This window comes from Ailuropoda melanoleuca, chromosome 5 (assembly GCF_002007445.2).
Source record: "Ailuropoda melanoleuca isolate Jingjing chromosome 5, ASM200744v2, whole genome shotgun sequence".
Classification (NCBI taxonomy): domain Eukaryota; kingdom Metazoa; phylum Chordata; class Mammalia; order Carnivora; family Ursidae; genus Ailuropoda; species Ailuropoda melanoleuca.
Window position 1 is genome coordinate 5,493,479 of NC_048222.1, and position 24,192 is coordinate 5,517,670.

At 41.4% G+C, this 24,192-nt stretch overlaps 1 long non-coding RNA gene across 3 annotated transcripts in view; it reads right to left on the reverse strand.

Annotated features, from left to right (window-relative positions):
* LOC105234804 overlaps window positions 1-14,376 on the reverse strand; it is a 308,636-nt gene extending 294,260 nt beyond the window's left edge. For all 3 annotated transcript variants that reach the window (XR_004625355.1, XR_004625354.1, XR_004625353.1), the window contains exon 1: window positions 14,264-14,376. This is a non-coding gene — a long non-coding RNA (uncharacterized LOC105234804). The remainder of the gene's footprint in view (window positions 1-14,263) is intronic.
* Window positions 14,377-24,192: the final 9,816 nt, after the last annotated feature.

Sequence of the window (24,192 nt, forward strand, 5' to 3'; positions counted from 1 at the left end):
GGTGGCACAGCGGTTAAGCGTCTGCCTTCGGCTCAGGGCGTGATCCCGGCGTTGTGGGATCGAGCCCCACATCAGGCTCCTCTGCAATGAGCCTGCTTCTTCCTCTCCACTCCCCCTGCTTGTGTTCCCTCTCTCACTGGCTGTCTCTATCTCTGTCAAATAAATAAATAAAATCTTAAAAAAAAAAAAAGTGGAAGTTTCAATTCAGGAAGAAGACAATGTTCTGGAGATGGACAGCGGTGATGGCTGCACAAAAATATGGAAGCACTTAATGCCAACGAATTATACACTTAAAAATGGTTACAATGATGTATTTTAGGTTATGCATATTTTACCACAATAAAAAAAAGACAATCTGACAAGAAAAGAAGGGTAAAGAAGGTGAGATTCCAGAAGGGGCAGGAAGATTACAATGGCTCCTGGATCATCGAAAAGGAAATTCGCACACATACTCCCCATGACTGCCGGGAAATGTAAATGGAGCATCACCTCTCTCCAAACAAGACCGTCTCTATGACAGCCTTTTGTCTTCCGTTAAGTGTGCAACCTTTTCGTTTTGTTGCGAAAACCTGCAGTGAGATTCCAAAACTAGACTGGGCTCACACAAGAATGAGAAAGAGGGAGAGTGTGCGCACACACTCTGTTGTTGGAAAGAATTATCCATTTCTTTTAATCCACCGTTCATATTCTTAGCCAGCGTCTATCCTCGTCCAAGCCTAAGTCAGCAACAACAAATTCAGTAGCACTGATGGCAAGAAGATGCTTTCAGATGCTATACTGTGATTTCTAAAATTATCTAGCAAGACAATAATAGACATTATGTAGCTGACACTAGGCAAAGCACTTTTTAAATGACAGTACTTTTAACAGCAACCTTATATTAGTAACACCATTTCGCAGATGAGGAAACTGAGTTTAATAAAATCCGTCCAAGAGAAAGGGGAGCTCTCTTGCACTGCTGGTGGGAAGGAGACTGGTCCAGCCACTCTGGAAAACAGTATGGAGATTCCTCAAAAAGTTACAAATAGAACTCCCCTATGATCCAGCAGTTGCACTACTAGGTATTTACCCAAAGAATACAAAAATATTAACTCAAGGGGATACATGCACCCCAATGTTTATAGCAGCATTATCAATAACAGCCAAATTACAGAAACAGCCCAACTGTCCGATTGATAAATGGATAAAGAAGTGGGGTATGTTTGTGTGTGTGTACACACACAATGGAAAATTACTAGGCCATAGAAAAATGAAACCATGCCATTCTCAATGATATGGATGGAGCTAGACAGTATAATGTTAAGCAAAATAAGTCAGAAAAAGACAAATACCATATGATTTTACTCATATGTGGCATTTGAGAAACAAAACAAAGGGGGGGGGAAATAAAGGAAAACCAAGAAACAGACTCTTAACTCTAGAGAACACACTGATGGTCACCAGAGGGGAGGTGGGTAGAAGGATGAGTGAAACAGGTGATGGGTATCAAGGAGGGCACTTGTGCAGATGAGCACCGGGTGATGTATGGAAGTGATGAATCACTAAATTGTACACCTGAAACTAACACTACACTGTTCACTAACTGGAATTTAAATAAAAACTTAAAATATATGTGTGTCCAAGAATACAAGGGAGAGGACATTTTTCACTTGGGTCTGGTAGATTCCAAACTAGGCCTCTTGACTGCTGTGAGGGCACACTTTGTAAACTGAGGCCGCCTACATAGGAGGAAAATGAGCAAATTTGGAGGAAACAGAAGAGCCAGCAGGAGTGGCTGCTGCCAATACATGGGTGACACCTGGCTCTGCCACATACAGGTCTGAAACCTCACATTTTAGGAAGACGGAGGACCATGTCAAGGTGAACGTCTTTTCCTTTTTAATTTCCTTTTTAATTTCTAAAACTTGGCCTCATAAACAGGAACCAAAAGAAAATGTCTCAATCTACATCTGAGAAATACCGTCTGGGAAGGAAGGTTAATGTCTCCTGCAAGATCCTTTCGTCCAGGTTATGTATTAAAGGAGTTCCCATACAAGAGGAAGAAAGAAACCAGAGGGGAAACAGAAACATATTCCAGCATGTGTATTGATTTAATGATATTTTTCTTAAGATGACTGGTGCTTTCTAAAATACTGTACTTTATATAAAAGTCAAGCCACGGTATAAGAAGCATCATCGGAGGACTTGATTGTTAATACACACCTGTAATTGATGGTTGGCCTACACCCAGGTTACAGTCTTAACATGTATCCCATGGACCTCAGAGTATTAGGTAATTTGGTGAAAATGGGATAGAAAACCCTCTAAGGAGCAACAGGCTCCCGAATCTGTTCTACTCATTTCCTATCTCACCTGAAAAACCAGAAAATTATCTTCAGACATATCCCTGAATCAAAGCTTTTCCTTGCATGATAAGCTTCAAACTATACAGACTTTTCCATTTGCTCTGCTCTTCCCTTTACAGGTATTATTTCGGAAACTCCCAAATTTCTACCCCTGCCAACAAAGCTTTCTCACACCACTCCCCCTCTCATCTCTCTGTATCCATTTTTAAGTGCCCAGAAAACACAAGAAGGGGAAACAAAGGGCAAATGCCAGTCTGTGACCTCTGTCTGGACTTAGCCAAGCGTGATGTGTGAATCAGGTGTGTGGAATGGAAGTTTCCATGGCAACGAGACTACAAGGCAGGCAGGAGAGTCACATACTCTTTCTACCCAGGTAAGAGAAACAATGAGGCCACCTGAGGGATGCTGAAGGGGACCAGGCAAGTTCAGAGCTCTCCAGGGACTGTAAGGACCCTGTAAGCTAGGGTCCTTATAGTCCCATTATAGGTGGAGCTCATTCCTCCACCTTCTGCTCTTGGTTCCTTCCTTCCCACCAGCTCTTTGGGATAATCTATCGTCTTTCTTTTTGGAAAGATAGAGAAGAACAAATTAAAGAAGTACTCTCTAAAGGGAGTTACTTATGAGAAAAATGTAGAAAGGACTGCAAGAGGCAAGTGTTTTCCTTATGTAGAAAAAAGCAGCTCCATTAGACACAAGTCCAGCTACACTGCCAGCCTGACCTCGCTGCCTGCCTGTACGTGCTCTAGAAACATACATTTTCACTGAGCTTCTTTGCCCGACCTTGCGGCATGCCCTTAATGGTGAACCCAATCCAGAGTGAAAAGCTCCTGGGCTACGTTTTCTTTCATACCTTTTTTATTAACGTTAGCTGTATACTGATATTTTACCACAATTCTAAACTTTAAGAAAAATATTTTTAAAACAACAACAACAACAAAAAAAAAAAACACCAGCTTGCTATTTTAGACCCATGGCTTGAAGACAAAGGGAAAAGTATATCATTTTAATGAAATCGCAGTTGGCCTTGGTTACCCAACTGGAGAAAGGTAGTCCAAATGCCGGATCTATGCTGACACTATGGCTTTTGAAGCCATTTTCCTGACGTCAGACTCACAGATGTTAAGAGAAGAGGAGGAAGTTGTATGCATTTGGATCAGAATCACGTAAGACAGCAAACTTCCCTGCTCCGCTCTCCATCTTGTGTGGCTTTGTTCTAGAAGGCGGCTTCTGATTCCTCCATTGCACTGCTCCAGAGCCTGAAGAACAGAAGGTTCCCTTGTTACCTCTGCTAATGGCTCTTCTTTGGCAGGTGATCCTTCTCATGGCCTCAGAGGAACCGTCTCACGTGGCCAACTTGGGCCTGTCACTCAGGCTCCATAACCTTCCAGGGGTCCCTCCCGGTGCTCTGAGAAGCTCAAGTCTCTAACCACGGTTTCTGAGGCCACATGTGATCTGCCTACCTCTTGAGTTTCATCTTCTGCCATTTCCTAATTGGCACACTAGATTTCAGGCAAAGTCGACTATTTTTAAGCTCCCAAGTATACCATTGGCCTCTCTCACCTTTTGCCCTTTAGATCACGATTCCTGCAAAGAATACTTCTCCCTTTCCCAATATCTCAGCTAAGACATATTTCCCCTCCCGGGAAGCTACGTCCATGCCAAAATTTCAGCCTTGACCTCCTTCAGGGTACATCCACAAGGAGACTATAATGGCCTGCTTTGCATCTAGAATCCTATCCAACAGGAAGGGGGAACAGGAAGTGAGTTTTGTTCATCTTTGTCTTAACATGGGGCCCAGCCCATAGAAGGTGGTCAATCAAGATTTGCCAAAAATGAGTGAACCAGTGAATGAGCAAATGAACCAACAGCATGGGCCTAAATGGCGGGCATGGCATGACTGATCGCAAGGAGCAGGGACCACATCTGGGCCCAAGCCTCACGGTCCACTTCTGCTGTTAGTTCTCAGGAGAGTTTCTTAACTTCAGCAAACCTCAGATATCCACTTTGAAATTGGCGTAGCAATGCCTGTCCAAGATTATTATAAGCATCAAATGAGAGAGCGTTTGGGAAATTCATTGTGAAAACGTTAGCATCTGTAGATAAGGGCATTTCTGGTAGGAGACAAGAGAAGGAGCCGGGATAATGACCACAGGGACAGCAGCTGTCAGGAATCTGAAGAGACCCATGTAGCAGGTGTAGCGAGGGGCTTCAGAAATTCATGGTGGGCTTCCACAGATAGCACACGTATTGATTTCTGGGAGATCATTATGTTCCCCTTTCACCCATTGTAAGCAGACATCCTTATTACCCTCAACTTTGCACTTATATACCATGTTCATTTCCACCAAACTCTACTACTAATAGTTCTTGGGTCTTTGTTTATTGCCTTCCCAATCATTAAATACCCTCTCTTTCCCTGTGTTCCAGGTAAATCCTGCCATCCTTTCATATCCACAAAACTGTCACCCATATCTATGAAGCCACCTTTTTTTTTTTTCAAGGTAAGATGCATGCCCAACATGGGGCTCAAACTCATGACCCCAAGATCAAGAATCACCTGTTCTACTGACTGAGCCAACCAGGTGCCCTTCTATGAAGCCTTTCTTGAGTAAACTAGCTCACACCCATCCCTCCCCTCCGGGATCTAGTACATCAAGGGCCCACATTTCACTGTTCAGTGCTTGATCTCTAAAATCTTCACATATATATGCCATGCTCCCTTTCTAAAATGGGGGGGGGGGACCTCCCACAAAAAAGAGAGCCAAGTCTGGATTATAAAATGTGGAGATCTGGCAAAGAAGGAAAGACGTAAGAATCATATTAAGAATTAGAAAATAGCACTAATTAGGCTAACAAGAGAACAAAAACTTCCAATGAGAAATGACAGGAAAAAATTAGCTAGCTGCTCTATTTCTGAAGACTTCAAGATTCTGTGGTAGTTGAACAGGATACGACGTGCATGGGGTAACACCTGAGAGAGAGGGAGGCAAGCAGGGAACATGGCTTCCACAACGAGGATACCAAGAGATCCTCAGTCCTAAATAAGAAAACGAACAAGATAGAAGAAACAGAAAAGCAAAAGGAAATACAGACAAAACAGACAAATTGCCACCAGTGAAATCAATAAACAACATTTTGCTGAGCACCCGATTCCCCACGTTCTTCCTGGTACTGCTTAACCTGACATAATAAACCACCATGACCACAATTAGCCCGGTGGAAACGCCATGGGGAAATTCTGGGATGAACTTATCAAGAATTACAATGGGACCATTAAATACCATATTTATTATTACAAAAAGAAAATTAGAATTCAAAATGCATATATAGTGAGATCTTATTTACATAAAAATACATACAGACATAAGCACATAGGAATAAATACTAAAAAAATATATCCAAATTCTCTCTGGTTTATATAATTATAGGTTATTTTTATTTTCTTCTGGAGGTCTTCCTGTATTTTCCAAATTTTCTACACTAAGCATGGATTACTCTATAATTAAAAATTATATTTGGATATTGAAACACGAAATAGACATTTTAATTGGAATTCTATTTAGAGAGAGTGGTCCATGAAAAGTGAACGTAATCCGAACTCTCGGCTGCCTAGTAATGGAGCCTCAATTCCCCCAGACAACAGCACATTTCCCTTCTAAACCTTGTGACTATGTATGACACTGAAGATGATGTATAGGCTTGTTCCCTCCACATTTTATTGTCTGCAAGAAATGACTTTTAGAAATCCTTTCACCACTGTTTCTTCCACAAGAAGGTATTTATACGAAGAGTAAATGTCAACTTTATTTTGGGTCTTGATTTTTCCAGAAGGCCTGAACTCCATGAACTATTCAACTTCTGTTCCTTCTCCACTCTGCCATGCCATTTCCATCTGTGTGTCTGTCTCCTACCATGTACAGGTGTATGTCTTAAATACTGTCCCCAGACCAAGATGGCGGCGTTCTCTTTGATTTCTGACGTACTTTATGTAACGTTCAGAGTAGCACCCTCTATTCCAACAGAACCTCTGAGTTTCAAAAATACAACTCAGGTTTTCTTGCACCTTTAGCATATTTACAAGCATCCCGGAAAACAACTGCACATGTCAGAAGTAAACACAGTCATTCAAGATGACATGTGATGAACTACTTTCTCAGGGCAACTCCTCAGCCCCAGCTGGGGCCGGGAGCGGGAAACAGAAGCTGGCAACAGCCCACCGCTGGAGACAGGGGGGAAAGTGGTGGTAACTTTAAATGAAAGAGAGAAGTTTGAAATTTTTCTATTACCAAACCAGGCAATTAAAACATTAAATGTGAAATCCGAGGCACTGTAAATTTCCTAATATGGTATGAGGGCTGAGTTTCCCAAATGATGCTTTCTCATCTTTCAACATATCAAAGAGCTTGCCAAAACCCCAAAGAAACATTTCCATTTTGAAAACAAAAATAAACCACACACATCCACATGCTATTAATAGTGTTGTCTTGCCTTAAAGACCCTGTATCCTCAGTCAGAAAAAAACACAAAAAAACCCCACTGGAGTTTACATAAATGTTCACATTATTGAAAACTCCAGTCCAAAGTAAACTGGACATGGGTAGGTGAGTTAGGTGGGACTGAGGCAAAAGTAATCAAATCCCTTCTATATTTTCATTTCTGGAGACCAAATGTTGTGTTCCTCATCACCACACCTGAGGACTTTGTCAATAGGTTCCACACCTTAAACAGCATTTGTTAAGAGAGTGTAAAAGAAGGAGACCTGGCATGAGATACACAGGTTCAAGCCAACTCCACAACATTTGCCGACCTAGAAAGGGACACAAGCTTACAACGGAAACTGCAGAAGGAATTACCAGAGGAAGCAAAGGACATGTCAAAGATCCCAAAATTTGGACTATAAACTCTTGAACCTGCCACCATAAAAAGGAAAAATGCTGTCCCCTGGTATTTTCTGTTTAGAGACAGGAAAAGGCTGTTAGATGTGGTGCTCTCCTTCCTCAATTCAAATACCCCTGAGCCGTTCTCTGTGTGCTCAGTAGAAAGTCAAATGCTTGGAGTAAGTACAATGGGAAGCCCAGGACACAGAATTCCATGCTGGAGAGAGGGAAAGAACCAACATAGAAAACAACACACGATTGCTGAATCCATCCTATAATCCTGACCACGCAACTAAAATGGGTCAGTTCAACCCCGAAGTCTTTTGGAGAAAAGAGCTGTTATCACCTGCCTGCACGGAACACCTTTAACATTTAAGCTCTAGGTCATGGGCCCTACAATGTCTCTACAAGGCCAAGAACATGGAAAAACCAGAATGATATAGGGACCAAACCCACCCCTGACCTGGCGAGGTGAGGAGGAATGAAGAGAACTGAGCCAGGATACCAACTCACGCAGAACTAGGAAGAAAAGAAAGGAAGTGTGGTGAGCAGTGAGGTAGAAAGATCACTTCTTCCAAGCCAACAGACCCAAGTTCTGACCCTACCCCAGCTACTTCCTTCTACGAACTGGGCACATTAACCTCTATCTCTATCCCCTTATTTATGAAACATGTATCTAATGCTATACAGGAGGAATTCTTCCAAGCACTTTACAATTCCTTATTTAATCTCAACAACAAGCAACTGACATTGGTCCTGTATTAGACTCACTTTACAATGGGGAAACTGAGGCATGGGGAAGTCACATACTCTAAGAGCAGCAAATTTATAATTAAATCCTGGTGGACTGGCACTAAAGTCTGAGCTCTGAAGCTCAGCATTGCCCCACTTACAAAATACTGACTTTTCAAAGCTGTGGTCCAGAGTCCATGAAATGTATGGACAGCACCCAGCACAGTGCCTGACATTTAGTAGAGGCTGACTGATAGACCTCCCTCCTCCCACTTCTCTCTGTGCTCTCCCTGCACCATGGGAGGCTGGCGGCAAGATTCTGCACACAGAGAAGAGCAGCTATGTCAATCGGCAAACGCTCAGGGGCTCCAGGGCAAGCTAGAAAACAACTCTCTGTCTTTATCCCCTGAGGCCTGGAACAAGAGTTCTAACTCAGGCAGAGATGTCCAGCATTTCCAGACAGAGCCAGCCTCTATTTATTATAATCTGCATTCAAGGCACAAACATTGGAGACAAGCCTTAGGGAAACCGAAAGGTTTCACGAATTTTGTACTATGAGCTATTTATGTGTATGTCAAACACACACACACACACACACACACACGCCCCATCTAAAACTTACATTGTATCTACCAGAAGGGGGAAAATGATCCACTTTCCAGAACCTTCCATTGCCTAGAAACTGACAGAGTATCTGTATCAGGCTGCCGCTTGCTTTAAGAGAGCCTGGATGCTGACGGGGAGCTAAAGGACAGAGTGCCTTTTGAAAATTACTCAGGACAAATGAGGCTCAGGGTCCCTGGGGACCTGTGTTGTAAAGCATGAGAAAACTTGGTTTTCCAGCCCTTTGGCAGTATTTTCATGAACTGATGACAATAAAATAGAGGAATGAGACTATTTTTGTATGTTGTTATTAGTCTAAACTATCATTAAGAAAGGTGCCCATGTTACCAGCTCAGTGAGTTTTCTATTCGGGCAAGATCCCACACAACTTAGGGGATCTAATACAATCAGAATTTTCCAAGTGCACAGCCAGGATGTAGTGACAATTATCAGAAGTTTACACATGCTCCCCAAGTTAGCAGTGCTGTCTCTGCACACTTTCACTTCTTTCTCAATTAATAAAGTCTTATTTCATGCAAAAACAGCCTAAGACCATGACTTCACTGCAAGAAAAAAAAATATATCACTGCAATGAAGTCTTGAAACTGACCCTGAGAATGTGCTAACATGGTTTAAAAATAATTAAGAAGGAAAGCTGACTTTCTACGTTTTTCAGGCACAGTCACTGTGGCTACTGGGTTCACGGATGCCTGCCAAATCTTGCAAAATTACAGCACTCCTATCTATGCAGTTTCTAAAACTATAAGCTTCTATTGTGAAGAAGCTTGATCTTCTCCTTTAGAAATCCATCAACTGCCAGCCTGCTCTCACGGCGTGTTGCTAAGAGCGACTCCACAAAACGCCCAGGTGCACGCACCAGGAATCGAGTTCTTCATTCATGTTCATTACAGCTCAGCACAAGGGAGGGAGGGAGGTGAAGGAGGCTTCTTCATAAAATGTTCATTAGGAATGGCAATTTTCTGTCGGGGAAGCAGGAATACCATCCTCTAACTTGTTCATCCGCAAAAGGCCCCCCATGTGAGTGAGGGCCCCTGAAATGGCAGGCCAGCCTACATTTAGGCTTTGTGGCCCAGCCTGGAACGTTTACAAGAGGGGAGACAGGAACAGAATAGGAAATAGCAGCTCAAGAGGAAGACGAGGATTTTCAGACTTGGAGGACCTGTGTGTACAATTCCTCCCACTTATGACTTCAGCCGGTTACCCCCTTCCAGGGAGATTTGTTACTTCTTAGTCATTTTGAAAAGCCATTAAATGGGGATGAGAGAGGGTGGGAGGGCCAGAGTTCTTCTGTGTGCATCTGTGAGTCAGCAAAAGCCAGAAGCCTCACAAACCAGCTTCAAACAACAAAGCTGGAAAGGCGGACAATAAGCTGCCACCCCCAGACAGTGAGAAATTGCATTATCCTAAGGGATCACGGCCACCCATGTTCAGTGCCGATAAGTAAGAACCTTCTTTGCTCTGGCCAATAGCAGACCTGCAGCCACAGCAGCTCACAGAAGCCCTGGGTGGCCTCCATCCCAGCCGCTCCAAATGGTTTCAAGGCAGAAACACTGCAGCTGGGTGGTGCTCCGAAGTACAGTGGGTGGGAGGAAAGGCAGACAGAGGGGAGGGTGGCAAAAGCTGCTTCTCCCACCAGGTGCTCCAATCCCCTCTTGGGGCTTCGGGAAAATCAGGGGTCTCAAGGCTGATCCCTAAGGCAGCTGGTCCGAGCCCGCCTCACCACCATTCCATAGCCAGAAATTGAAACTGTGCCTCAGAGACTCCAGAAACTGTGGGGAAATTTCCCTGCCAGGCAGTTCTTAGTGCTCTAGGAGCAATGGTATAATTAACGCCTCTTGGTGAAAGACGGGGGCATTCCAAATTCAGTCCCACAGAAGAAAGGAGCCTTGCCACACACCGTCCACAGCACACACAGAGCCCCTCAAGACATTCCCTTTAAAGACACAGCAAATCTCAAGAACTGACATTGGCAGTAGCATTTTGAGTTCAAAAAAATGTATTAACTCTCCTCTAAGTGAAAAAAGAAAAAGCTTAACAGTTGAGGAAAAGTATATGAAAGTTGCTGTATGAGCCCACTTTGGGGATCCCATCACTTGCATGAAGAATTAGCTAAAGAGAAAACATTTGCTGCTAGTAGGACCTACTATTACTTTCTTAAATTTCCTATTGCCAGGAGTTATGTTTTGAAATGTTTTCAGGTCTGTAGCTGGTGCCAATGAGGCATATTCAATTGACAAGAAAGTCAAAAAGTATCAAACAGACTAGCAATGCTCCAAGCCTTCGTTCATTCCCAGACCAAGCAACCCCTTCGCAGAACCCAATTTTGTATGTAAATTCTTTTGAAAGTATGTAATTTTTTTATTACACACACACACATACACACCAACACTCGTGTGAGTGTGTGTGTGTGTGTAACAAATGAGAAGAGACACAAAAGCTAGAAAAATTCACACTAAAATTGGAACTCTAGCTACTTGAGGATGGCTGCCAACATTTCAAGCAAAACCCAAATGGGCATAGGTGGTAAAAATTAAAATTAAGTTGTCTGGCATCCAGATGAGAGGAGTGGAGGTTAAAAGTTGGGGAGCCGCTTTACACTTGGCCCTTGATTCGCTGCGGGGTCTCCATCAAGTTGTCCTATACCTCTGTTATGACATCTGCAAAATGGAGATAACGCTTCACGCTGCCTACCTCAGAGAGCGGTTAGAAGATTAGATACCAAAAAGGAAAATCCTCAAAGCCCTTTGAGTTTCTCATAAATATAAGACACACAATGTAATAAAATACCAGCACCCTCTACAAAAGTCCTAAGACGCTCAAGGCTGTAGAAATAGGAAACAGACGCAGGCAATACTATGCGGCAGAAACCTCATGGGGCATAACATTTAAAATGATGGAGGGGAAAAGGCAGAGAAAATACCTCCAATTCAGATCTACTCAGACAAAACAAAACATAGAGGGAAAGAAAAGAAAAAACAAACAAACAAAACAAAACAAAGCCAAGGTTTCATTTCAACAGATCACCAATAAGTTGAAAGAAGTGACCCTGACAGACAGAATTCCGAATTCTCACCTAAAGGTCCAGTTCTAGAAGACAACAGTGTCTTGATGATAGTTTCAGGTGTGGTAAAGTCTCATATTAAGGTAAATTGGTTCCACTGAGGAGTAAGTGTAATGACCCCCTTGACCAAGGGTGAATAAAAATCAAAGTGTGGAATATACAAATTAGAATATTTTCAGTCAGTTTATACTGGAAACAAAAGCCAAAATGGACACTACACAGGAAAAGCGATCCCGGAGGTAGACACTGCAGATACTGGAGGGGAGCAACCACAAGGCCAAAGATCAGCGGCCACCAGACACTGGAAAAGACAAGGAACAGATGCTCACCTGAAGAAAACGATTACTTCAGGATTCATAAGGAAGTTGGGAGAAGCGTACTGAACGTTGATATATCCTAAGAGAGTCCGAATTATGGTCATTTGACATTTGAATGGATTAAACACTTATTGCTTATATTCTATATTATGTCGAGCACTTGTGCATCATGTGTCACGTTAAAATTTTAAAAAAGATGAATACTACCCTATTCCTAGCTCTCAAAGTCTAGCGGGGAGGAGGCCTACACTTAGTCCAGTAGAATACAGGTGGTAAGGGTTGGAATGATATATGAACAGAGTGCTGAGGAAGAACAGGAGAAGTAATCAATTCCACACGGAGAAGGAGGGACGGAAGGAGTTCGGGGAAGTTTCAGGGAATGTGACACTTGAACAGAACTGTAGAAAATGAACAATACTTCACCAAGTACAGAAGAAGGGAAAAGCACATTCTGGATAAGTCAACGGCAGTCCATACCTCACAGAATGTTGAGTGAGATATGTCCTAGTTAACGGAAGCATCATGGAGACCACCTGAGAGGCCCTGAATGGCAAGGCCTCTGTGGGAGACGGAGAGGGAGCATCACAGGGTGATATTTCTGAAAGGGGACTTGATATTTTCTATAACTCAATATACAGGACTGAGGCCAATGCCCAGGTGCAGGTGAAGAGGATAAGGAGGCAAAGAAGGCAAAGCGCCTGGCAAGCTTAACGATGACTCACGGATGGTCAGGAGCACGGTGTCCAGGAAAAGGAACTGGCCCCCATTAAGTGGCTAAAAGACGAGGTAGTAGTCTGAATAATGGCCTCCAAACATAACAGGTCCTAATTCCTGGAAACTGTACATGTTCTCTTCGGCAGCAAAGACTTTGCAGATGCAGTTAAGTACCTTGGGATGGTGGGACTATTCTGGGTCATCCAGCTGAACTCTAAATGCTCTCACAAGGATGTTCATAAGAGGGAGGCAGAAGGAGAAGACAGTGTGGCTAGGGAGGTAGATCCTGGCATGGCAACCACAGGCCAAAAAATGTCAGCAGCCACCAGAAGGTAGAAAAGACAAGGAACAGATCCTCCCACAGGCCCCTGGTGGGAGTGTGACCCTGCAAACGCCTAAATTTCTGTTGTACTAAGCCACTAAGTTTGCAGAAATTTGCTACAGTGACCATAAGAAACAAGACCCAGGGAGCAAGGGGTTACTCCCCAAGTGCTTTCGGGTATCACGATTACCAGTCTTGGTAAGAACGACTTAGATGGAAGGCACCTCAACTATCAAGAAGTTGAAGTCCAAGCTGACACCACACAGGAAGGGTAGATGATGATACTAAGTAACTGGCCAAAAATTAGGGAATGCGACCCAGGTAAAAGCCCCAACTGAGTCAATACGAAACGGATGGTAGAATTGCAATCATAAACACCAAACAATGACAACAAGGAAAGGGAACCGGGTCTGAACAGGACAGGGGATGATAAGAGATACAGCAACTCCTAGGTAATCACTGAACCCCCAACTTTCTGGCCTACGATAGTCCCGTAATTCTACGTGCCAACTGGCTATGGAAGAGAGGGATGTAAAACATTTACATGCACCCTACTGAATCAAGATGGCCTCAGGAACTAGACCAGGACTGGAACCATCCAATCAAAGACTTCAATGGATCCAGATATGGGACAATTATGGAAATGAGACGTGAACTAAAAATCTTGCTATGTGCTCTTTAGTCAAGACGTAAAACTCAATGAGATCCATTTCAGGAGGGTGGAGGCAAGGTGCGATATCCACAGCAACCTACACAACCCAGTAAGAAGGTGATGGAATGAGCCACAGTTGGAGATGATAGACGGCAGATAGACTAATGGGACGATGGTGGCAGCTTGGTAAATATTTAGAGGAAAGAGCAAGTTACTCACACAGGGAATGAGTGATTGGTAGAGCACGGGGGCAACAGATAAAAGACAATGCCAATCTCTGAATGTCAGACTGAAAGGAAATGAGTCTCTAGCTATATTGAGTTTAAGGTACTGGTGGGTCATGCCAGGGCTGACAGCCAGAAGCCAAAAGAATGCTGGGATCTGAAGCTCAGAATATTAAAAATGTTTGCATATTTGAAAAAGTCATCTGTCACATGCTCTTTCATCTTCTTCCTCCTCCATCACCATGAAAGGAATCCAAAAAAGATGGTGAAAATTTCAATATCCAAAATCAACATTTGTGAACTATTCTCATACCACCCACTCATAAGAGAAATATCACACTGGCAGCACTTAAAAGTAAATAAGTTTTCAAAGAAGAGTGGAGAAGAATTCTTACCATTAGCCTTTTCCCTTTTCTGCCAGGTTTGAGGACATTTGGTGGAATGGACAACAGAGAACGATATCCATGGATCGAAGTCGTTGAGTAGGATGTTCAGTGGTGACCTGNGGAACGATATCCATGGATCGAAGTCATTGAGTAGGATGTTCAGTGGTGACCTGGGGGTTGACCAGATGATGGAAAAGACGGCACATTTGTTCAATCTGCAGAGGACATCTAGTTAGACACTGCTGGAGAAGCAAATGCAGATCCTACAAAGAGAAAACAGAAAACAGTATGTTCACTAATAAGGACCACCTGGGAAAAGAAGAGGGGGGGGAAAAAGACACGGACTTATCTGCAAAAGAAAATGTATGCTTGCCAGGTGCAAAAAAAAAAAAAAGACTCATTTGTGCCCTACAGCTATAGAAGCCATACTCCTCCTCATCAAAATGCTCAGGTGTCCAGTGTTCTGGGCAGAGTGCAAGCAGCTCCCCCTGCTAGCCTGAGATCCATTGGCATGAGTACCAGCTATGGGATGGAAAGGCTTTCGAATTTCTCAAACACATCACAGCTTCTGATTTTAGTGGCAAACTATCAGGAAAAAATCCTAAACCAAAAAACTTGGAAATACTTCAGAGATGAGGTTGGGCTAATACAGTGAATATACTTCTCAAAATATTTCAAAGAGAAACATCTAACAAGCAAAAGTCAACCTAAAATATCAAGCTCGATTTTATGGTCAATAATGACATCCAGTAGAGTTCTATGGCATTCTACAGTGAAAATAAATTATGGCTCCCTAATAATTTGATTTTAATCACTAACACCATGACAAAAAAATAAAAGCAATGTCACCAAAAGGTACATAGTCTCTTATTTTAGTGCCTGCCCCCTCCATGACACTGACAACAACATTTTACTTATATGTTTTTAAGGTTTCTTAGGATCCTAAACATTGTTGAGCTTCAGTGTCAAAGAGCCAAAGAAGGTTTATGAAACTAGGAAAGTAAATCAAATATTCTCTTGGGTTGTTTCCAGCCTCTGGTAAGGAACACGAAGCTAGGAGTCATTTCTACAGCTGCAGAGACTGAGGATTCTGGTGCTTGTCATTAATTGGAAGGGCAATGATACGGCTTCTGCATACATATAAACACATGTAACTATCAAGTCCTATTTTCCCATTAAAGATGTCCAAGTCATCATATTACACACAAAAACACTGTCCTGTTCTCCTGTCTCATTTCCTCCTCCACCTGCACTAACCCACCAAAAATAAAAGGAAAACCACTTTTTCAAATTAAAAAAAACCAAAGATGTCTAATATTTGTTATCAATTTATTTAGTCCTAACGGCCAACATTTATTTAATATTTATGATGTACCTGGTACTATTTTAAGCCCTCCTCACCAAATTATATGCAGTAGGTACTGTTGTCACCAATCCCACTTTGTGTAAGGAGAATCCAAGGCACAGAGAAAGTGAGGTAGTCACCGAAAATCACATCCTTCGTATGTCGAGGGGCCAGCACTTAGGATCTAAGCAGTAGGATTCCAGTGTCCCACACTCAATCTGCATGCTGTCTATCCTGTTGCTCAAATACATGTGCCAACACCACATCTTCTATTTAAAAAAAAAAAAAGTAAACTATTGTTTAAAGACAGTAAACATTGTCTATGACCTAAGTGTTTTTTGATTATTTCAAAAATCTCCAAGAGTACCAGATACAAACAAACCAAAATAGCCACACACACACACACACTTTCTGAAGACAGTTTAAATAAAAAAGATTCTACTTGGATGTAGAAACTTTTGACCATTTAGGGTGACAAAAATAATGAAATGAACTAGACTGAAACACAGGTTGTAAGTATCCACTCTTGAAAAAACTGATTCTCCTAAAAGACATGCTTATCTACTTTTTAAAGTAGAGTTTGGAGTAAATACAGTGTTGCTTTTAAGATAACTTCAGGATTTATTTTGCACTTTATACTCTCCTAGATCTTCCTTCCATCATCCCTGACTTCAGTCTAAATCTGAATTTAAAAGAATTACACAAGAACCAGTACACGATCATGATCATACAGGTTGAAACATCAATTTTTAATGAAAGTTGTCATATATTTGTGAAGAATAGTTTAACTGAAGCCCTTCACAAGTAACAATCCAATTAATTGTATTTTTGATTCTCCTAACATTTCTCTGGATCAAATGTTCTCAATTGGCTAGTTTTATCTAAGACATTTATTTGCTACCTTATTTTAAAACTTAAAGGGGAAAATGCCTCCAAACATAGTTACCGAAAGGCAGAGAAATAAAGCAACCAGGGATTTTATTGATGAAACGCAATTTTCCATGTGTTCTATTTCAAATGTGGGCAGAGGAGGAAATGATTTTTGGATCCAATTGTGCCTGATCCTGTGATAATCCAGAATTGACAACATAGAACACAAGAATTAGATCACGTGGCTCTACCAGGAAAATCCAAATGGAGTTTTAGAAGTGAGGTGCTAGAAACAGCATTGAAAACTTTATCAACAGGTACTGGAGAGACTGGAAACCACCATAGTCCCATGTCCTTATCCATTAAACAAGGTTCTAGTGAGTCCTTCCTTCAACACCATGGTGGGTGTGGGGAGTAAAACAGGAAATGTGGGTGGCCATGTTTCTCTTTTTCAGACCATATACCCTCTAACAGCACCTAATACCCAATGTAATACCAATGTAGTTGAATAAATACTATCGACAAGGAAAGAGTTTTATAAACTCAGTGTCAATGGGAACAGCAGAAGCCAGAAACTCAGCACTTAAAAAGCAAAAAAACAAACAAAAAACCCAAAAAAACAAAAACAAAACAAAACCAAAAAAAAAAACCAACCCTAAATTTAAAATATACCTTGAAATTAGTTCTTATAAGTGACTTTGGGATTCCATGAAATCTTGGGACTTCTCTGTACTTTAAAAATCTTAGGGCCTCCTGGGTGGCTCAGTCTGTTATACATCTGACTCTTGATTTCAATTCGGGTCCTGATCTCAAGGTCCCGAGATCGAGTCCGGCATCAAGCTCCACACTCAGCAGGGAGTCTGCTTGAGATTCTCTCTCTCCCTCTCCCTCTGTCCCTCCCCCGGCTCGCATGCACTAACTAAATAAATAAAATCTTTAAAAAAAATAAAAAATAAGTAAAATAAAAATCTTAGCTGCTTAGATCTATGCCTACAAAAAATTAAAAAAGCAGGCTGGCTTAAGAGGTCATACTTTCTTATTATTGCCCACTTCAGAAATGTTTCTTAAGGCCTCATCCCAACACAGAACAATCTAAGACTATCTTTTCCAAACAGTAGAAAACTAGCACACAGTGTAGCTCATGAGTTCTCTAGGAAACAAGAATTCCGCGCTCAAAGTGTGAGACACATAGCATGCTATGATCCTTCCTTCCTGGGAATGCACCCTATACATAAGCAAATTCAAAACTCTGAGAAGTCCACAGAAAGTTTGTTAAGTGTTGCCTACATTTATATGATCACAGAATATGTATGATCATATAATGTGTATGATTCCCCCCCCATACTTAATGGAGGATCAAGAATTTGGTTTCAGAAATGTTGCTCTAGACTCCTGAGCTTAGCATTAAATTTACAAATCCGTCCCCAAATTACCCTTAATCATAACATACATTCACAAGTCTGATGAGCAATGCAGATCTCATATCCCAGATTCCCTTACAGAAACCTCTCCTCCAGTGAAATTAATCTCTTCCCCATGTCCTCAACAGACATTTGCCCCACTGTTTTGTTCAGACCATTCCCAATGGTAGAATTTCTGCCTTCAATCATTTTATTCAACTTAATCCCCCCAAATCCCTATGTCTCTTCCATATAACGTCATCTGTTCTTTACCCTGAATAGGTTACCCAAATAAAAGGGCACTGGCTTGGGACTACCTACTACCTGTATTATGAGTACATATTTGCTGTACAGTTATCTGGTCACCCAACTGCCCAAGGACTGGCTGAGAATAGGCTCTAAGAGCTCTTAGTTTATCCTACAATACCTAATATTGCTCCAACAGAGTAGATACCCTATACATAAATGCTGATAGATTAGAAAACCCATGCCAGCAGCCAAATGGTATTGCAGTGCTACACATGGTTTCGAGCATTAATTAACAGACTGACACTAGAATGACTCAAAACACTTAATCGTGCTTATTCTTATCCTCCAGAAAATCTTTTGGCCTGGTTTAGATATTATCAAAAGAATATCATCAACTTAGGTCTATAGATCGACATCTCAAAGGAATTCCTTAAGAATGACTTAATATACGTGGAACATGTTCAGACCTTTAAAAAAGTGAGTAGCATTGGGATTTCCATCCTTACTCTTAAGTCCGTTCCTTACTCTCTACTCTGTACATCAAAATCCATAACTTCAGATATATTTATGTTGTATATACACAAGCCTTATTTTATTCCCTAACCACAATAACCATGTAGCTCTCTACCTTTCAGGGGACCTCAGGTGACAACCTAGCTAAACACGTACGAAACGGAAATGACATAGCAACGATATGGCATACCCATCTCTATGGAAGAAATAAGTTCATTTGTAGCAGTATCCAATTTTAGCAAATCAAACCAAGGAAACTCAGTGAAGTCTGAGGTACAGAAGACTCACAAAGAATACTGGATTGCAAAGAAACTGGGTAATACACCTGGAGAGAATATAGTGCCTATTTACCAGTATGACATCTGAAAAACCACTCAGGAAAATGACTAGCCTAATAGTCAAGTATTACATTTTCTTAACCAGGTAAAAAAATCAATGTACCATTAACTATAGACCAGCTGAAACACTGTAAAAGCAGTTCATTATGTAGTTCCAAAATTAGACTCACAGTTCTATGGATTACATTAAGGAGCATCCAAACTTCCATAGGAAGCCATAAGGACTGATTAAAAGCCCCGGGGCAAGTGATCCAGTGCAAAACCTGACTCCATTTCTTACTCCAGTCTGACTGGGGGCAAATTTCTTCTGAGCTTCTCTGAGTTTCCCCAACTGACAAATGGGGATAAAATAACGATCCACCCCATTATATTACTGCAAAGTTTCAATATGTAAGGGTGACCCCAGGACACCCTTACAACATTGCTTAGTATACAGTACGCAATATATGTTAACACTATTACATCCCCATGATCTAAGTAAAAGATTTAACCTGAAGGCTGGTACTGCAATAACTAAGTTAGCACACACAGAAAGCACCATCATGCTGCCCTGAATGTTAGACCACATTCTTGTGTGGATTACTTATTGCAGAAGCAACAGAAAAGGCTTGCTGTGGGTGTTTATTAGTAATAAATATTTGCTATCCCTAAGTCCTACCTACAACCTGCAGAGAAGGTAAAATTAGAACTTTAGGCAAACATCGTCACTGGGAAATCCACTAAGCAATCTAAATTACAACTCTGCTATGACCTCTCTGTGGAAGCTGTACGTTTCCACTGCACTGTTATTAATTTACACACATTTACTATGTTTTTACCTTCACATGGTTTTAGCATCATGTAGAAAATTTTGAACAAGAAAGATACCAAAACTTTTCTCTTTCCTTGATGAAAGGAAAATGTCACAAAAGAAAAATTTATGTTTTAATGGTTCTTTAACACATTAATGAATGCTTTATGCAAAAAAGGGGGAGCATACATTTTCATCTTATTACAGCTGAAAAACTCTTAACAATACATTCACAAGTTCTTCCATTATGAATAAATGTAAATTAGTTTAGCAATGTCTTAATAGGTGTCATTTGAGGAAAGATCTCTAATTCAAACCTACTTGATAACATTTGCAGTTATTCGTCATTTATTCTATCTTTCCCCATCTCTATTTCTTGGATTTTCTTTTAAAAATTTTTAAGTAATCTCTATACCCAATGCGGGGTTCAAACTCACAATCCTGAGATCAAGAGTTGCATGCTCTACTAACAGAGCCAGCCGGAGGCCCTGGATTTTTTTAAGTAAACTCTGTGCCCAACATGGAGCTTGAACTCACAATCCCAAGATCAAGAATCACATGGTCTACCAATTGAGGAAGCCAGGCACCCCCACACCTCTGTCTTAATTCTTTCCTATGGCTCATTATACCACAAGATCATATGTTTTTATCTTTAAATCTCACACATCCTTCATGTCTTCACTTTGTGGTAGTAAATGTTGTGTATAAATTTTCAGTATTGTGAGTTGCTTTCTAGAAGTCTCATTTCTCCCCTTTGCCTTTGAGAAGAATTGTTTGCTGGTGTTTAATGCTGATATAAAGTGGAAATGACAGCGTAAGTGGCAAATGAAATCCAACTTCAAATCAGCTTCTTCAAGCCCGTGCTCTCCATGAGGACATGGTCTCCCCTCCACAGAAGATGGTAAGACTTGATTTCCACTCACGATATTCTCCCACCACAGGGTTAAGGAGCAAAATGGATTAAATGGTAAACATGCAAAATGAAAATAGTTTAGGATTATAGCATGTATTGAAAATTTTCTCATTATATGTGTAACATATAAAGCATAAGTTCTCATTATATTTGTAATGACATATGCAATGAAATGTATTTATTCACATATATAGAACCTAAAGCAATTTTACATCTTCCGTAATGAAATCTAGTGGTAATTCTATTATTTAAGAAAATGAAATTCTGAAATTTTATTTTGGTCTGATTAGCACATTCTTAGTATAATAAAACCAACTGAGTTTTGCAGGATGCATGTGTGCCTTGTATACCAACGTGCTAAAAGGCCCAGAAATCATAAAATCCCATACTTTGTGCTTTCGTGGTTATTTCTATGTAGTAATATTTCTTAGAGATAATCAGCAATATGTTAACTTTCTAAACAATGTTTGTTTTTAAAAGACCTTGGTATTTTTATTTAGACTTAGGATTACAGTTCTCTTAAAAATGAACATAAGATCATTCACCAAAGGTCCTCCCTGAAAATATGTATCTACCAGAGGAGGGGAACACAACTGGGGAACACAACTCCCTTTCCAGAATTTGATATAAAGCTGGTTTCATCTTTGAATCTACCTAAAAGTTGGATTAGTTAATGAAGAATGAAAAAGGACACAAATAATTTTATTTCAATAGTAGTATAAACAACGGGAACTCAGCCTAGCAATGAGGCTCCACCAAATAGGTGGGGAATGGGGGGGGGGGTCGGCACTCTGCTGCAGTCTCTTGCTCCTCTGCCTTCCTATCTAAGGGCTATGGCTCCACGTCCTCACTACGCAAGCGTACAACCCCACATATGGCCTGTAGACCCGTCCATAGCTAAATGGAATGGGACTGACACCACTTCACCTTTCTTTACAGAGGTCACTGACCTCAATTTTCATAATGAATCGCTTTAGAAATGCATTTGTTTCTAAATACTCCAGAAGAGGTCAGATTTGTCTGAGATAGCTCTTCCATTACTTAAAACTCACCCAGAGTGCCAGTTGTAGGTCAGACTGTGTGTTCCCCTGAATTCCTCCAGGACACCTGCAAAATGACTTACCAAATCGTCTTCAACTCCCAAGAATCCAATCTAGCAGAACCTTGTCCTTCCCACATCCCCAAGGATCCCTCACTACAGGCGCTCACCCATCCCAACTTTCTCTGCTCTACAGCAGACCAGCATTCCTTAAACATGACTAATGCACAAAAGTTCACTCATCCTCCCAGTTTTGACACGTTATTTTATTAAATTTTCAAAATATGTATCCAAACACCACTAGGAATTAACTCAAGCTTGTATACAACTCTAAAGCCAAAACAAATTTATAAGACAGAGTCAAGAAAAGCTATGAAACCAACACAATGTAACAGTATGAACTGAATTAGATGGAGGAGGTTGGGCTACGATTAATTTGTCACTTGCATCTTGACGACAGCACCAAAGCTACAGGCAAGATTCAAGCGGAGAGGGCCTGCCTTACTCTGGGCAGCAGAGTGGCTCAATACTCCCTCCACTTTCCCAATTAACCTATCTTGGAAAAGGATGTCATCCGGCCTAAACTTGGTAGAAACTCATCATGTATAAATCAATGGTTAGCAGAAACAGAGACTGCTACTTGGGGCAGGCACAAATGTAAACACAGGTGCTAAAGTTCCATGGGATGATTTTGTTACAACATTACCATTCAAATGATTCAGCATGTATTTAGACCAGTTTATATTGTTACCAAAATGAAAACACAAAGTTATGGTGCTCTGGAAGAGGAGGAAGTCCCCAAGAGTATGTGCTCGGACAGAAAACTACACAGCCCAATTGACGGACACTTCTCCAGATACACTCCTCCATCCTGACCCTCAGTCCAGCTACCATATGGCAAAGCAATAAGCTGAGGCGATCCCTCCCATGGAGCCAAGTCTTACTTTCCAAGAGTATTCATCGTATAAAAATAAATTCTTGGAAGAGACCGCAACATCTTTAATCCAAAGAGTATGTTTTTAACTCTAGAATCCCAGCATGATGGGGAGAAAGAGGGAAAGAGGGAGAAAAGAAAGAGGGAAGAAGAGAGGAAAGGAGGGATGGAGAGAGAGAGAGGAGCTGGAGAGATTTATTTCAGGGCAGAGTTTTTAGGAAGAAATTACTGAATTCCCATTGTCCCCTAATATATGCACACTCCACATACACTTCTTTTCATCCCTCAATCAATAGCCTTTTGCCTATCAATACCATTCCCACAGCAAATGCCAACTGATGTACGCCTGATAATAGGAATCCACATACACGCGCACACACAGTGTAGCCTGTGTCCCACTCAGCTCTACACACTTAGGTCTAAAGTAGTTCAAAAACACCAGCCCCTCCCTCGTCTCCTTTTCCTTTCTCGAGAGAAGTACACATGGGTCCTAAAGGACGAAGTAGCCCTAAAACAAGAAATTTGTCTCTCATTGCTGTTGCTACTGCGTAATCCCAAAGGGCAGAAAGAACAGTGTTCAAGCTGGAGGCAGAACCGTCCACCCCCAAGAGGACATGCACAATCTCAACAATCTTATTCCATGTTTCCACCACAGGTCAGCAGGAAGCCACTACCTTCTCAGCAAAGGTAACTCACAACCCTTTTCCCAAGATTTGCCATGTGAGATTTGTTTTGAAGCCTATACCTTTCAAGAAAACCAAACCGCAATGAAATCTTCAAAATCAATAGCAGCACCAGTAATGAGCACTAGCATGTACTGTGCTGGGCATGTGTTATACATGTGGCATTACCTACATTCTCACAGTTAGTCTCACAGCTCAAAGGAATGTGAAATCCACAAGGGATGCTGCTGTTGCAATTTAAATATTTACACACAGCTATTCCCCTAAGTTGAAACATTAAAACTATTGTCCCCAAAAAGGTCATCTGCGTGCTCTGGCACAGAAGGGCAGTACTTAGGCTCCGTAGGATATTATCCAGGCATTCATTTATAATTGACATATGGTATTGAACAGATACAAGAATATTTAAGACACATTTAAGAATAAGGAGTTTTTAAGAATATGGACTCTCTATCAGTCTTTCAGGGCAGCCATAACGAAATACCACAGATTGGGTGTCATCAACAGCAGAAATGTATCGTCTTGCAGATCTGGTGGCTGGAGGTTCAAGATTAAGGTGTCCAGAGGGCTGGTGTCTTCTGACGCTTCTCTCCTTGACACACACACACAGCTCCCTTCTTGCCATCGCTTTCTCATGTGGTCCCCATGCTTTTGCTTCCCTGATATCTCCTTTGTGTCCAAATTTCCACTTCTTAGACACCAGTCAGGCAGGATTAGGTCCCAAGCTAAAAACTTCATTTTAACTTAGTATCTCTTTAAAGACGTCATCTCCAATCAAGCTTACAATTCTGAGGAACTGGGGATCAGACATCAACACATGAATTTGGGGTGGGGGGGATGGGACACAGTTCAAACCATACCTGA